The 17,340-nt window shown below is 47.3% G+C and overlaps 1 protein-coding gene across 3 annotated transcripts in view; it reads left to right on the top strand.

Moving 5' to 3' along the window:
* Positions 1-1,744: 1,744 nt before the first annotated feature.
* Positions 1,745-17,340, top strand: part of LOC133648362 (myelin transcription factor 1-like protein) — a 63,606-nt gene continuing 48,010 nt past the window's right edge. For 2 of the 3 annotated variants that reach the window (XM_062044386.1, XM_062044384.1), the window contains exon 1: positions 16,747-16,879. The gene's annotated coding sequence lies outside the window, so the exon portion shown is untranslated. Of the gene's footprint in view, positions 1,872-2,192; positions 2,271-3,459; positions 3,611-15,913; positions 15,976-16,746; positions 16,880-17,340 lie in introns of those variants that run through there. The other variant, XM_062044385.1, reaches the window with a different exon arrangement.

Genomic DNA, 17,340 nt, shown 5'->3' with positions numbered 1-17,340 from the left:
ATCATATTTCTGCATTCTAACTACCATATAGTTATTATACTATATCATTAGATATTACTGTAAATTGTTAGTTCGAAAGTAACACATAAAGGAACACACAATAGAAACCTGAAACTTGGGTGTGAGGTATTTGCCAGCAGCAATAATCATCAAGATAAGCCAGCGGAGGAACCGTTACCATGGAAACCGGAGTCAGCTGGGAACCCAACCCCTCCTTTGGTAAATAATATAAATTCTTGGGGAGAAGGACCAGAAAGACATTTTACGAGGAGCCAGATGTTACAGCATGTCTCCCTTTCCCTACTTGTGGCCATGGCATTTGGAAATTACATTTCTTTGCTTCAAACAATCACATTGTAAAATAAATCTAAGACGGAGAAGCTAAAAATTCACTTGGCGAGCTTTATTAGAGATTAAACAAACATGCGTGAGAGAAAAAGTTATTCTCCCTTCACATTATAACTATAGTATACATGGTTATAAATATATAGTTATTACAGCACTTAGTGTTGTCCTTCGAAGAATCTTTGGATGGGTCATGTGACGAGTGATCGCAAAAACAAGAAATGTTTGAAGAAGTCTATGATGATATCATTGACATTTATGTAGCCTCTCATGTTGGACACTTATAGTCTTCTTATGTCCTCCCTTTCTTGCTGCCTTGTTTCCTTTCCTCCTGCGTGTTCCGCTTTTTTTTTGTTGATTGGAAACTAACTAACTTCGTCTTCTATGCCTCGCTTGGCAGCCCGGGTTCAGTTTTCCGACCTCAGCGGCTTCCTCGCGGCGAGCGTGGGTCACAGTGATGCGGTAGCAGGCATCCCAGTCTGTGGGTTAGAGATCAGAGGTGACCTGTGGGCATCCGGCTGAGCCTCATTTTCTAGCGCTCCTCCTTTTGCTGGCACTGCAACACCACAGCCCCGCTGGAGGGAAGGAAGACGGAAAAAAGTGGAGGAAGTCAAGAAATATTTCACTTTTTAGAGCGTGGTGTTCTGCAGAGGTCGACGCATCCTGAGACTGACGGGCAGCGAGCGCCGCTGGCGAATGTCCTCAGCCCTCATGGCCACGAAATTAAATTTGAGATGAAGATTACAAGTGGAGCTCAGTCAGTTTGAGCTGAGGTCACCATTGGACACAAGCGCCATCTTTGTTCTCTCACAGTTCTTCATTGCTCACAACTGAAAGTAACTTGCTGCTTAGGAGTCATTGCCATGTGACATCTGTTTCCATGACAACGTCCCCGCTTCCTCCCGAGCGTCACATGACAGATGCCTTTTTTTTCCAGAATGATTTTTCCCGCGTATATTCCGTGCTAGAATTGCTGCGGAGGAGATGAGATGACCTTTAAGAAGGAAGATGAAGCCACTGCTCAGCAAGGTCAGTTACCAGTTAGGCCTCTGCCACGCTGCCCGGTCCAGTTGGCAGGTTCTGCTCATTCGGGGCTTCATTATCACAGAGCGAGGAGGGAGAATCAATGAGGGCCCTTGCGGAAGGTTTGGCACGCTGGGCCAGCCCTCGGCCATTTTGTGATGTAGAATTCCTAACAAGGAGGAAGGAAGGATGACGCCTACTCTCAAGTCCAACTTTATGAGAGTTAAATCTTCAATTTGTTCTTTGAAAATTAAAAAACTTCCAGAAGAGGTTGCTGATCACCACTTTGAGGAACCGGATTTTGTCACAGTTGGTTCTGTTATAAGTGGGCCACTGCGGATGTCTACTGACTCTTAAAATTCTGCTCAGGTCTGCAGCGGGCTAAGACAAAGTGAGGCAACCGACCTGAATCCCAAACAGGAGACGAGGATCTCACCTCCCATGGAAACGGAGAGAGGTTCAGCTTGATGTCCTTTCATCAGCAGGAAGTCATTCCCAAGCGAGTAAGCTGATGCAGGAACCGCAAGAAGCTTCTTTTGCTTCCATGAAGCTGAAGTGAACCTTTTTTTGCATATTCCTGCATAATGAGCACACCTCATGATATCTACCTTAAAACAGACGCAGAAAAAGTCTCACTCTTTGTTCTGCTGGACCTGAGCGCTATGTGGGAATATCCGGTTCTGCTCTTAACTGCTTTAAGTCCTATCTTGATCACAGGACATACTTTGTTGAAATTGGTAACTGTGTCTCTGACCAAAGGGCTATGACCTGTGGGGTTCTTCAGGGCTTGATTCTGTTGTTCAACTTGTACATGCTGCCACTAGGTCAACTGATACACAGCTTCAATGTGTCCTACCACAACTACGCAGATGACACTCAGATCTACGTGTCACTGACGGAAGGTGAACGTCGGCCTGTTGATTCCCTTTTTCACTGCATGGAAAAGATCAATGTGTGGATGCAAAACAATTTTCTCTATCTCAACTCAGACAAAACAGAAATCATAGTCTTTGACCCACAAAAGCAAAGATAAATTATTATTAGTCACCTTTAGACTCTCTCCCTGAAAACAAATAATCAGGTTAGAAATCTGTCTGTAATAATGGAGTCAAACTTGAACTTCAACAGCAACATTAAGTCAATAACATCAGCAGCTTTTTAACACATGAAAACATTGCCAAAATCAGAGGAATAATGTCTAAATCAGACTTAGAAAGACTAATCCATGCTTTTTTCTCCAGCAGTTTAGACTACTGTAATGGCCTTCTATCTGGGCTCTCTAAACCAGCTGTAAAGCAGCTGCAGTACATCCAAAAAGGCTGCTGCTCGAGTTCTGACTAGAACCTGGAAATATGACCATATTAGTCCAGTGCTCAGGTCACTGCACCGGCTTCCTGTTGCTCAGAGAATTGACTTTAAAACAGCTCTGCTTTTGTACAAGTTTCTTCAGGGTCTTGTGCCAAAGTACATCTCTGACATGTTTTAGACATATGAACCATCTTGGGCTCTGACAACCTCAGGGAGTGGTCCACTGTTGGTGCCCAGAGTCAGGACCAAACATGCCGAGGCTGCGTTTCAGTTTTATGCTCCTAAAATCTGGAATAGTCTTTCTGAACATGTGAGACAGGCCTCAACGCTGGCAATGTTTAAATTCGAATTGGAATTATAATAATTTTTATGACTATTTTATTTTATGTTTTTTATTTGAATTATGATTATTTCTATAATTATTTAATTTTTCATTTTTCATTATTGTAATTTTCTGTAAAGCACTTTGAATTACCTTGTGTACAAATTGTGCTCTATAAATAAACTTGCCTTGCCTTACTCTCTGCAAGGTGCCATCTTTCACGTTTTCTGCAGAAGACACTTAAAACATCACAACTGTTGTTGTGTACATCCTAGTTCAGGTCTAAGAAGCTACTAGCTGTTAGCATCTCCAAGCAGAAGTTCTACTTTGCATAATTTTGGTCTCACTCCTTCCCAGACCCAATCCCTAGCTGCTAATGTTCTCTACACGTCACTCAGGTGGAGTTCCCCAAAAGTTATTATTTGTTCAACATTTGACCATTTATGTGTGTGTGTTTGCAGGTCTCTCTCAATGCATCAGCTAGAAGTGTCACTTCGAAAATGTCTGACTGTTTTCATGGAGACAGCCGCCCCTTCCCGGCAGCATCAGCAGCAAGGACATGGATGAGATGAGTCCCTCGTATTCTTCATCCTCTCATCATAAAGATCACAGGTTAGACCTCCACTCACATGTTCCACATTTCTAGGAAGTTTTTTTAAAACACAGCTCCCCCTGCTAGTCACACGCTGTCTTTCCAGCCCTGACTCAGCACAATTTGGTAAAAATTTTTTAGCATCAAATATTTTGAAAGTACACAGCGTTCGAAGCATCAGCATCGTTAGCACACGGTGGCGGCAGATAAAAAGTGACCTACATAAGATGGCGGCTCCCTTAGTTGTGCAGATGAATTATTGACATTCCCTAACGTCCTTATCCTGACTTCCTGATTCATTCCCAAATTCGTAGCACGACATAACAAACTTAAATGTCACGTGACTATGCATTTGTGTTGGTGTGCGTGTGTGACAAAAAAGCATGTAAGGAGGTGAGGAGAAGCGCCACTGTAGTTATGTGTGTGTGTGGGGCGAGCTGTTGTGGGCGGGGGCTAACCCGGCAGTTGTTGGGTGCTCACTTTTGTCTCTTCCTGTTTTGTCCTGCATGTTCATTATTAAACATCACTCGAGTCATGTATGTGCTTGAAGTTATTATACTACTATAATAGTCCTACCTTACGTGGTTTCAGCGTGTATCGGACTCACATCTACCCCCGGAGCTATTTTTGAGTGTCCAGCACGTTTTTTTTCCTTCCTTATTTTCCTTTACAGACTTTTCCACCGTGGTGCGCAGACTTACACAGGGCGCCAAAGCAATGGTGCCTGTCCGAAGTTGGGATGGTCAATTTATTTGAGAACGGGCGCCAGAACATTACATATACTGTACAGTTCTCCCCCTTCCTGGTTGATGCTGTGACATGGGAGACACTGGCCGCGGCATGCAGAGGCTTTGTGGACGACAGAGGGGACATCCCTCCCGACAACAGCGCTATAAGGAGCAGAAAGTCAGCATGCTGAGCTAATGTTGGGACAGATTGCTAATTACTGCCTGGTGATTTCACGCCACACCATTGTCAAGAACTCCACCTCTATGGACATGATATGGCTTTCATTTCGACTCCTTTTTGGCTTCCAGTTTATGTCAGTAAACTTGAACCCAGGGAGAGACCTGCTATTAATGGCAATTAATGGCGTTTGCGAATGACAATTTGCTAACCATAGAGTCTGGCATTTCCCATAAAAGCGCAAGCGTGGATGAAGACGAGGAAATGTCAATGTCGTTAAATAATTTTATAATGCTCACGTGGCTTCGACTCATCCTTGCTGATTTACCCTACACGTTGGCGTCCATTAAGCCCAAAATCTCAAAGGCACTTACTCAATCGCCCTTCGACAAGTTACATTTAACAGAGGATGTCAGAGCCATGCACACAGCAGTTCCGTGGCGCTCTGACAGACACGCTGTACGGCGCACGCACGTGAGGTCCACTGTATAGCAGATGTACTTAATTGAGTTAGAGCTGCTGCTGGACCTTCACAATCGGGATGGGGAGCTTTCTGGGGGATCTGGCGGTCAAACCTCATGACAAGGCCTTTTTTTAACAAGTTGGATGGACATCAGTGCCCCACACTGCTAAGGGCAAGAGCCGTGTCCCACAGCACATTCGTAAAGACCATCACCTGTGCAGCGTCCATGTGACTATGCCCTTGCCTTTGAGACTCGGGCACTCTCTGTGTCGCCGGTGCGTGCCCACGGTAGCCCTCCCTGTTTGGCAGCCTCATCTGATCTCATTACAGTAGACCCAAACTGCATAATTTCCCCCGCTGTTAGAGACCGGTTTCGGGCGCAGCACAGTGAGTACGGAGACATCTTCAACCCATTCTTTAAAGGATATAACACCGCTGCAGGTACCTTCCAGACGAGAGTGAACGAAGGTCCCGTCCAGCCACCACAGCGTAAGAGAAGGATCCCGCAGTTCTCTAGAGGCCAGCTGCACTGGAGGTGATGGCTGAGTTCCTAAAGCCTAAGGGAAGTTGGCGCATCTTTTGGAGTATGTCAACTAATCAAGAAGCTTAGCGGTGGGTTCCGACTTGTCATGGCATTTACCGACATTGGCCGTTAAAGCAAGCCCCAACCCTTGCTAAGGCCATTGCAACCAACCTCACTAAGGCCTTCTACCAGATCCCGCTGTCCAGGGACTCATGGAAGTACTGCAACATCGTCACACCATTCAAAGGTGTCCGGGTGTACATGTGTTGCGCCATGGGCATGCCGGGATCGAAGACTGCATTGGAGTAGCTGACATGCCGAGTCTCAGACGTCCTGGAGTAGGGGTGCGTGGCTAAGATCGCTGATGACTTTGGCTGCGGGGCCGACAATGTAAAAGAGTTGATGTCTGTGTGGGATAAGGTCCTGCCTGTGGGTTGAACCTTTCTTCCACCAAAAACACTGTGGCACCCGTGGAGACTACTTTACTTGACTAGGTGTGGCTTCAGGGGACTATACAAGCGAGCCCACATTGGGCCGCTGCATTGTCTGCCTGCTGCTTACCAGTTATGGTCATGCGCTCATTCATTGGCGCATACAAGGTGCCAGCCCGTGTGCTCAAGGGCTGCTCTACAATACTCTTCCCCCTTGACGATATGGTGGCAAGACACGAGTCAAAAGAGGCCGCACATTGGACAGACAAACTGGCATGCGTCTTCCACTGTACCAAAGAGTCGTTATCGTCGGCTCAGGCAATAACACTGCTGCGTACAGCTGACCAATTGTGGGTGTTTACCGATGGAGCTGCCAGGGAGCCCGTGGTAGGGAGCCACCCATTACATCACACCTGGTGATACAGTCAAACTAGCGGGATACTTTTACTGCATAAAAAACAAACTTCCTGTCTAAACTGAGATGTGGAGGTTTTGTCAATAGTAGCTTCGGTGAAGCACTTCGCCCCCAACATCATATAGTCCACCCTCTAGACATGCATGCTGACGGATAGCAAACTGTGTTCAGGCCTTAGAAAAATTATGTAAGGCCGAGTTCTCAGCGAATCTCGTTCCCATTAACGGTGCATGTCAGGCAAGTGGGGGGTGCGTCCATTCTCACCTCGGACCTCGCCAGACGCAATGCCCCAGAGTGTGACAACCCGACAAAGGTGCGAGGGGTGCACGTTCACTCACAACACGGGGGGCTCGGCTGCGCGCACATCACTATCAACAACTTTGTGTCCGGTGCCCAGTAGCTCTCTTTCACCATAAGGTCGGCTTGGTTGACCTTGCAGGCCGAGTGCCCGTTCCTTAGGCACACAGGCGCCCACCTGCGACAGGGGACATGACCGTCAAGGAAGCTTACGACTGTCTGTGACGTCAAGCGCTACCTGTATTTTGCCACGCTAGGCAAGGATGGCCCCCTGGTCGTCCGTTGACACCGATGACCCCCATGTAGAAGTATATCATTGTGCTCGGAGCTGAAGTTGACGGCATGCTTACGTCTCTTCATATTAAGTTGGACCACTCTACGGCGAGCCAATTAAGGACTGTGTTGGGGCATTACTTCTTCACGTTGGACATGGACGGCGCCATCTCTCGTGTCACCGAGGGCTGTCATTAATGTGTGGCGTTGCATAAAGCCCCAACCTTTGTGGGCACACAGTCCACTAGCGACTTTGCTGCATTGCTGCTGACGTAATGAGGCACAACAGGAAATTCATTGTTGTGGTTAGGGAGTGTGTCACGTCTTTCACGCTCTCTGCTCTCATTGACGATGACCGCCAGTTTACCCTGAGGGTGGTCTTACTGCGTCTCTGCCTGAGCCTGCGCCCCTTAGATGGCCTGTGATCAGGACTGACCTGGTTACGGAGTTTGCGGCTCTGGCTGTGGGTGACCTGCTGGCACTGCACCGGCTTGTGATTGAGGTGGGGAGTGCAAATAGCGTGAACAAGAACCCGGTAGCCAAGAGGGTGGTGCAGGAACTGCAGGGGGAGATTTTTCGTTTGGAACTTAACTACGGTGCTGTCACGACCCTCATGCTCTCCGTGGCTACGGCCCAATTGAAGGGGTCATGGCTTATCGATGCGTCTTGAGTTTTTGTATTTTTGTCCTGCCTCGAAGAATTAAAACAGACACTTACCTGCACGCTGCTCCTGCTTTTCCTACTGCATCCGAGAGAACACAACCATCGCAGCCATGCGTTCCAAACGTAACAAATATAGTCCTACCTTATTACTGACAAAGGTTAGAATTGGATTTCAACTCAACTTTATTGAAACAATAGAGAACAGAAAGAATGATGAGTAAAGAAAACGATTATTAAAAGCTACAAATGTCCATTTTAGAATTCATTCATTCATTCATTCATTCATCTTCTTCCGTTTATCCGAGGTCGGGTCGCAGGGCCAGCAGCCTGAGCAAAGAAGCCCAGACTTCCCTCTCCCCAGCTACTTCGTCCAGCTCCTCCCGGGGAATCCCGGGGCGTTTTCAGGCCAGCCAGGAGACATAGTCTCCCCAACGTGTCCTGTGTCTTCCCCGTAGCCTCCTACCGGAAGTACGTGCCCTAACAGCTCATCTGGCTCTTCTTGATGTGGAGGTGCAGCGGCTTTACTTTGAGCTCCTCCCGAATCACAAAGCTTCTCACCCTATCTCTAAGGGAGAGCCCCGCCACCCAACTGAAGAAACTAATTTCGGCCGCTTGTACACGTGGTCATAACCCAAAGCTCATGACCATAGGTGAGGATGGGAACGTAAGGCGACCAGTAAATTGAAAGCTTTGACTTCTGGCTCACCGATCTTCCTGTCAATCTCACGATCCACTCTTCTCTCATTCGTGAACAAGACTCCGAGGTACATGAACTCTTCCACATGGGGAAAGATCTCCTACCCAACCCGGAGATGACACTCCACCCTGTTACGGGCGAGAACCTTGGACTCGGACTTGAGGTGCTGATTCTCATCCCAGTCGCTTCACACTCGGCTGCGAACCGATACAGTGAGAGCTGAAAGTCCTGGCCAGATGAAGCCATCAGGACCACATCATCTGCAGAAAGCAGAGACCTATTCCTGCAGCCACCAAACCGGATCCCTTCAACTCCCTGACTGAGCTTAGAAATTCTGTCCATAAAAGTTATGAACAGAATTGGTGACAAAGGGCAGCCCTGCCAGAGTCCAACCCTCACTGAAAATCGGTCCGACCTTTTTGCCAGCAATGCGGACCAAGCTCTGACTCCGATCATACAGGTAGCGAACTACCACAATCAAACAGTCTGATACCCTATCTGCTCTAAGCACTCGTTCGAATGCCTTCTACAAGTCCACAAAGCACATGTAGACTGGTTGGGCAAATTCCCATGCACCCTCAAGGACCCTGTATAGAGCTGGTCCACAGTTCCTTGAGGAAAACCACACTGTTCCTCCTGAATCCGAGGTTCGTAGCCTCCTCTCCAGTATACCTAAATAGACCTTACCGGAAAGGCTAATGAGTGTGATCCCACGATAGTTGGAGCCCACCCTCCGGTTCCCCTTCTTAAAGAGAGGAACCACCACCATGGTCTGCCTATCCAGAATACCGCCTACAATGTCCACGCAATGTTGCAAAGTCTTGTCAACCAATACAGCCCCACAGCATCCAGAGCCTTAAGGAACTGTGGGTGGATCTCATCCGGCCCCGGGGCCTTGCCACCAAGGAGCTTTTTGAATACCTTGGAAAACTCATCCATCCATCCACCCATCTATGTTCTTCCGCTTATCCTAGGTCGGGTCGCGGGGGCAGCAGCCTAAGCAGGGAAGCCCAGACTTCCCTCTCCCCAGCCACTTCTTCCAGCTCTTCCCGGGGGATCCAGAGGCGTTCAAGGCCAGCTGCGAGACATAGTCTTCCCAACGTGTCCTGGGTCTTCCCCGTGGCCTCCTACCGGTCGGACGTGCCCTAAACACCTCCCTATGGAGGCGTTCGGGTGGCATCCTGACCAGATGCCCGAACCACCTCATCTGGCTCCTTTCGATGTGGAGGAGCAGCGGCTTTACTTTGAGCTCCCCCCGGATGGCAGAGCTTCTCACCCTATCTCTAAGGGAGAGCCCCGCCACCCGGCGGAGGAAACTAATTTCGGCTGTTTGTACCTGTGATCTTGTCCTTTCGGTCATAACCCAAAGCTCATGACCATAGGTGAGGATGGGAACGTAGATCGACCGGTAAATTGAGAGCTTTGCCTTCCGGCTCAGCTCCTTCTTCACCACAACGGATCGATACAGCGTCCGCATTACTGAAGACGCCGCACCGATCCGCCTATCGATCTCACGATCCACCCTTCCCTCACTCGTGAACAAGACTCCGAGGTACTTGAACTCCTCCACTTGGGGCTAGATCTCCTCCCCAACCCGGAGATGGCACTCCACCCTTTTCCGGGCGAGAACCATGGACTCGGACTTGGAGATGCTGATTCTCATCCCAGTCGCTTCACACTCAGCTGCGAACCGATCCAGTGAGAGCTGAAGATCCTGGCCAGATGAAGCCATCAGGACCACATCATCTGCAAAAAGCAAAGACCTAATCCTGCAGCCACCAAACCGGATCCCCTCAACGCCTTGACTGCGCCTAGAAATTCTGTCCATAAAAGTTATGAACAGAATCGGTGACAAAGGGCAGCCTTGGCGGAGTCCAACCCTCACTGGAAACATGTCCGACTTACTGCCGGCAATGCGGACCAAGCTCTGACACTGATCGTACAGGGAGCGGACCGCCACAATCAGACAGTCTGATACCCCATACTCTCTGAGCACTCCCCACAGGACTTCCCGAGGGACACGGTCGAATGTCTTCTCCAGGTCCACAAAGCACATGTAGACTGGTTGGGCAAGCTCCCATGCACCCTCAAGGACCCTGCCGAGAGTATAGAGCTGGTCCACAGTTCCACGACCAGGATGAAATGTCCAGCACCTCCCTCGTGACATGTTCAAAGTTCTTCCGGAGGTGGGAATTGAAACTCTCTCTGACAGGAGACTCTGCCAGACATTCCCAGCAAACCCTCACAATGCGTTTGGGCCTGCCAGGTCTGTCCAGCATCTTCCCCCACCATCGCAGCCAACTCACCACCAGGTGTTGATCAGTACAAAGCTCCGCCTGTCTTTTCACCCGAGTGTCCAAAACATGAGGCCGCAAATCCAATGACACAACTACAAAGTCGATCATGGAACTGCGGCCTAGGGTGTCCTGGTGCCAAGTGCACATATGGACACCCTTATTCTTGAACATGGTGTTCGTTATGGACAATCCGTGACAGGCACAAAAGTCCAATAACAAAACACCACTCGGGTTCAGATCCGGGCGGTCATTCTTCCCAATCACGCCTCTCCAGGTTTCACTGTCGTTGCCAATATGAGCGTTGAAGTCCCCCAGTAGAATGAGGGAATCACCCGGGGGAGCACCTTCAGGTACTCCCTCGAGTGAATCCAAAAAGGGTGGGTACTTTGAGCTGCTGCTTGGCGCGTAAGCGCAAACAACAGTCAGGACCCGTCCCCCCACCCGAAGGCAAAGGGAAGCTACCCTCTAGTCCACTGGGTTGAACTCCAACGTGCAGACTCTGAGCCGGGGGGAACAACAATTGCCACCCCAGCCCATAGCCTCTCACTGCTGGCAACGCCAGAGTGGAAGAGAGTCCAGCCCCTCTCGAGAGAACTGGTTCCAGAGCCCTTGCTGTGCGTCAAAGTGAGTCCGACTATATCTAGCCGGAACTTCTCCACCTCGCGCACTAGCTCAGGCTCCTTACCCCCCAGCGAGGTGACTTTCCACGTCCCAAGAGCTAGCTTCTGTAGCCGAGGATCGGACCGCCAAGTGCCCTGCCTTTGGCTGCCGTCCAGCTCACATTGCACCCGACCTCTATGGCCCTTGCTATGGGTGGTGAGCCCATTGGAGGGGGGACCCACGTTGCCTCTTCGGGCTGTGCCCGGCCACCAGGGGCTCGCCATCGTGCCCCAACTCCGGGCCTGGCTCCAGAAGGGGGCCCCGGTGACCCGCGTCCGGGCGAGGGAAATCTGAGTCTCGGTTTTTGTATTTCCATAGAAGTCTTCGAAAACTCAGCCCCAGAAATAGCAGAACCCTCCACCCCCCGGCACTGCTTCCCCATAGGAAGACGTGTAGGTGGGATTGAGGATGTCTTCGTAGAATTCCCTCCATCAATCCACAACATCCTGAGTCGATGTCAGCAGCACACCATCCCAGTGCACTGCTTCCCCCTCCTGAGGTGGCGAATGGTGGTCCAGAACTGCATCAAAGCAGTTCTAAGTCGTTTTCCATGGCTTCCCTGAACTCCTCCCATGTCCGAATTTTTGCCTCCGCAACCGCCAAAGCCACACACCGCTTGGCCTGTCAGTACCTGTTGGCTGCCTCCGGAGTCCTATGAGCCAAAAGGACCCGATAGGACTCTTTCTTCAGCTTGACAGCATCCCTCACTGCTGGTGTCTACCAGCGAGTTCTAGAATTACCGCCATGACAGGCACCAACCACCTTGCGGCCACAGCTCAGATTGGCCGCCTCGTGGTCCACTCTGACTCAATGTTCAATGCCTCCCTTGTGACATGTTCAATGTTCTTTCGGAGGTGGGAATTGAAACTCTCTGACGGGAGACTCTGCTAGATGTTCCCAGCAGACCCTCACAAAGCATTTGGGCCTGCCAGGTCCCTCCCCCACCATTAAAGCCAACTCACCACCAGGTGGTGATCGGTAGAAAGCTCCGCCCCTCTCTTCAGCCGAGTGTCCAAAACATGAGATTGCAAATCCGATGACACAACCACAAAGTCGATCATGGAGCTGCGGCCTAGGGTGTCCTGGTGGCAAGTGCACATATGGACACCCTTATGTTTGAACATGGTGTTTGTTATGGACAAAAGCACAAAAGTCCAATAACAAAACACCACTCGGGTTCAGATCCGGGCGTCATTCCTCCCAATCACGCCTCTCGAGGTTTCACTGTCGTTGCCAATGTGAGCGTTGAAGTCACCCGGCAGAACAAGGAAATCACCTGAGGGAGCACTCTAGAGCAGTGGTCCCCAATCACCGGGCCGTGGCCCGGTACCGGTCCGTGAATCAATTGGTACGGGGCCGCACAAGAAATAAATAAAATAAAAACATTTTTATTTTGTTTATTTTTTATTAAATCAACATTAAAAACATAAGATACACTTACAATTAGTGCACCAAACCAAAAAACCTCCCTCCCCCATTTACACTCATTCGCACAAAAGGGTTGTTTCTTTCTGTTATTAATATTTCTGGTTCCTACATTATATATCAATATAGATCAATACAGTCTGCAGGGATACAGTCCGTAAGCACGCATGATTGTATTTTTTTATTTTTTCATACCCCCGCCCTGTGTGTGTGTGTGTGCGTGTGTGTGTGTGTGTGGGTGTGTGTGTGTGTGCGTGCGTGCGTGCGTGCGTGCGTGCGTGAGTGCGGATGTGGGTGTGTGTGTGTACGTGTATGTGTGTGCGCAGTGAGGTTCTGTGAGGTATGAGGCTATGATAATCATGATGATGATGATGATGATAATGTGTGCAGTCACTTATGTGTTTAAAATTGAGGGAGAGTGAAGTAAAATAAAGATCTCTCTTGCTGCTAATGTTACACACACACACACACACACACACACACACACACACACACATAGCATCACAGACACACCAGTCCATTTGTGTGTCGCCAGCATACAAAAAGAATCACGGTATGTTGTGTATCATCTCGTGTAACATTGTGACATATTTGTGTTGATCATAGACAGGTGTTGTGTTGTGTGATGTTCCATAGCTCATCTTCCCACCTTGATGTCTACTCCCACTGATTACCTTCCTTTTCAAAGTGACAACAGGTGAAGTGTTTGAACTTTGTCAACACTTGACTTCTCTCAATGGATTTCCATTTATATCTATTCTATTGATTTATATTCTATTGATTTATATTCTCTTCAGTTCTATGCTATTCTGTTCATTCTTTTTATTTTAATCTCAATTTCAATTATATTATATTCATTCAAACATCCAATGACAGTGTGCAGTGTGATGACATCATCATAAATTCCAATACAGTAAATATCAACAATGAGGAATTTACTAAACTTTGTTTTCATGGCTCTTATCACAATTTTGCCTTTCCTAGTTCTCAGGGCATAATTGACCCTCTTGGCTCTCATGTTAAGAATGCAGTTGATTCTAATGGCTCATGAAATGGCTCATTGCCTTGGCATGATTGCAATTGATTATCATGGTTCTCATGTAGGAGTCTTGGTTGATTCTCATGGCACTCTATAGCACAGGTGTCAAACTCAAGGCTTGGGGTCCATATCTGGCCCGCCACATCATTGTAAATGGCCCGCGATCATCTGGAAATAATTTGTGTCAATATAGTATCTTATATTTCCTCACTAAATGTATTTGTTTTTTCCACTTTTACAGAATAAATATATGTACTGCATGAAATTGCATACCTTTTTAACCTTTAATAGTGTCCAATTTTTCAACAAATATTACACTATCGTAAATTCCAAACAACTTTTGTTTCAAAATAAAAATAAATACTTAAATATATGCTTGTCTTTTGATTCCAAAGCAAGTTATCCATCAAATTCTACACTGTAAAATGACAATAGATTTTACAATAACATTTACGGTATTTTTAAATTGGAAAAACTGCCACTGTTTTCTACAGTAAAATTTTGTCGACTGAACTGCTATTTTTTTACTGTAAAATATATGGTTGTTTTTATGTGGTATTACTGTAAATGGAAAAAATTGTACTATATTCTTCACAGCAAAAAACTGGCAACTCAGTTGCCAGTATCAAAAAAACAGAGGTACTGTTTTTTCAATTTATAGTTATATGTTGTTGTAAAAAAAAAAAAAAAACATAAATTGTACAGTAACATTCTGGAATTTACGCTGCTCATTTTTTGCATAAATAAAACAGTGGTACTGTTTTTACATTTACAATAATATATTGTAAAAAAAAAAAAAAAAAAAGAATATATATACTGTATATATTTTTTTTATTTATTTTATTTTACAGTAAATTCTGGTGACTGAGTTGCCAGTTGTATACTGTAAAAAAAATTTTTTTTACAGTGTACGGAAAAAGAAAAAAAAGTGTAATAATGCTTAGGCAAAGTTTTACATTATTCGCTGTTATATGCGGCCGTCTGATGGCAGCCATAACTGCGATGTGGCCCTCAATGAAAACAGGGTTGACACCCCTGCTCTTGCCTCTCTTGCAGGAGGAAGGCCCGGAGCCTATGCCAGTTGCACTTGGGCGGAAGGCAGGGTAATGAATGAAAAAAAAAAATGGTCGGTTCTCATGGTGCTAATGTCATTATTGAGGATAAGTACTCTTATGGTTCCCATGGCATGATTTAAATTCTCATGGCTCTCACTTCAGGTTTGCCTTTTAGTGTTCTCATGGCATGTTTGACTCTCGAGGCTCTCCTGTCAGAGTTGTGGTTTGTTATCATGGCTGTCATATCATGATTAAGGACCAGTATTCTTGTAGTTCTCAGGTTACTATTACTACTATTGTTATGTCATTTGCAAAATGTCTCAACACAAGTTTACTCTCATGTTGTAAATTAAATGTGATTTAGCCTAACTATCATGTCTCTCATGACATGGTAGCTGTTTTGACAATGTGAGGCAATAAAACCCGCTATGTGCAGTTTGCTAAGACAAGATGGCTGTTGGTGCAGTCGAGAAGGTGTTTTTCAAAATGGCGAGTACAATGAAAGTTGGTCAGTTGTGTTTGTGCATATATGATTTCATTTGTAAATTGGAAGAAAAAAAAGTCAGACGCTGGCATTCTCCAGCGCCATCTGGAGAGATCTATCAGGGCAAAGTGCAGCGCTCACCGCCCATGCACACTGCCGGGGGAGCAGTCTGCAGCAGCCATCTTCGCGCTCTTATCTGGCCCCCACAGTAATTTTGACTTTGTCCCCCTGGAGGCTGCAGGCTGTTAAAACAACTTATTAGCAGCACACACCGACAGTACTGCAGGCGTGCACACTCATGTGATTAAGTGTCTGCGTGCTTGGAGATAACCGTCCAGATAATAACAACGAGACTGAGTCATTTTTTACAGTTAAATCACTGATGTGTTGTTTTGGGCAGGAATAAAAGTAGAGTTGTGTAATATTTGAAATACTAAAAAGCTTTAACACGGCCAGCAGGGGGCAGCATAGTTTTCAAACTGGCGCTTATATTTAACCGTTGTCTGCCAGCATCACGGCAAGGACAGTGATGCTAATGATGTTTTGTTGGACTAATACTTACACCTCATCTTCTTCAACCTTTTTGACCATGATGTGAAAAGTGCAACGAGGAACCAAATCCATGTTTTATTTAAGTGGGTCAGTGTGGTCTCCTGAAGCTCGCTCTATCAACCTCTCTCTCTCTCTGTCCTCAGATCACTCCTGGCTGCCGTCAGAGGAAAGATGGGAACGCCAAGGAGAGGAAAAGAGAAAGCGTGTAAGTGAAGGAAGAGGAGGCGACCAGAGCACTAATACCGGTCTTGAGAAAGTTATTCTCTCTTCTTTCTCTCTCTCTTTCTCTGTTCTCTATAAGCTTCTCCTCAGTTTTTTAATCATCTGTCAAGGCGGATGACCACCCCACAGCGTGGGTGTGCACACTTGTGCCATTTGTACCATGCTGGACTTTTTTGCTCTTTTGGAGTTTTTCTATGTCTCTGTCATTTAAATGGTTGCTCATGTAAACTCGGCTCAACTTAACAAAACATGTTTATCGTTAGGGCCAAAGACATGAAAGAAACTAATTAACACGGTCATCTTTACTGGTGCTCTCACCTCTGTCCTTGAATGTACTTTCAGGGATCTAATTGGTCCCACTATCAATCCTAAAACTGACCAAAAAGTAGTTCTTTGTTCCCACTGGGAGGCTGGTGCACTAGCAGTACTGTGCACGTACGTGCACACGCTGGGAGCACAGAGAGGGAGACAGATGAGCATGCGCGCCCCCGCCGTGTGTCCTGCAGGCGCCGCTTGCGTGCGCGCCCCCGCAACTCAAAACGAAAGGAGGATGAAGAAGAGCACGCAAGGGAGCTAAACCTTCTTCTTCTTCTTCTTCTTCTTCTTCTTCTTCTTCTTCTGCTGCTGCTACTGCAGTGTCTGATTCTACCATCTTCATCATCGTTATTCTCCTCCTCCTTTTCCTCCCCCTCTCTGTGTCTGTCTGGCTCCCCCTTCCCTCTCCTCCCCTTCATCTTCTCTCTCCTCCCTCCAGTGAAGGCATGGACAGATAGCGCGACGGAAGAGAGAGAGAGAGAGAGAGAGCAGGTAGAGAGACACAGAGGACACATTCCCCATCACGGAGAAGAAGAAGAGCGGAGGAGAGAGTCGCCATTGTCGCTATTCCAGTATGTTTGCCTTGCTGTCATCATTCCCTCACGTGCACGCGCCCCTCGCCTCCTCACCTCGTCATTCCACACACATTCCTCCTTCCCGCCTGCAGTCAGCCGCACCTCTGCATGCGTGTGTGTGTGTGTGTGTGCATGGCGTGTGTGTGTGTGGCAGTTATCTCGGAGGCTGCCGTGTGCACAGCGGCGTGTACGCGCCTCCTTCATCTTCCAGGCTGAGACACTTTTTCTCATCTCTGTTCTCATTCCTTCCTCTGTGGTGAGTTGATCATCTTCACTCAGCGACATTCCTGTATTGTGTGCGACCTGACAATACTTTTTGCATACTTATGTTCATGACACTCACATAAGCAGCATTTATTATGTGTGCATGTGACACTACACCACTTACCTCAGGTCTGCCTGTACCTTTCTGGACACTTGATTAGGTACACAATATAATGACCTAGAACAATCTGTAC

Source organism: Entelurus aequoreus, linkage group LG04 (genome assembly GCF_033978785.1).
Source record: "Entelurus aequoreus isolate RoL-2023_Sb linkage group LG04, RoL_Eaeq_v1.1, whole genome shotgun sequence".
Taxonomy (NCBI): domain Eukaryota; kingdom Metazoa; phylum Chordata; class Actinopteri; order Syngnathiformes; family Syngnathidae; genus Entelurus; species Entelurus aequoreus.
Note: the sequence above shows the minus strand (reverse complement) of the source record. Positions and strands in the feature narration are given on the sequence as shown.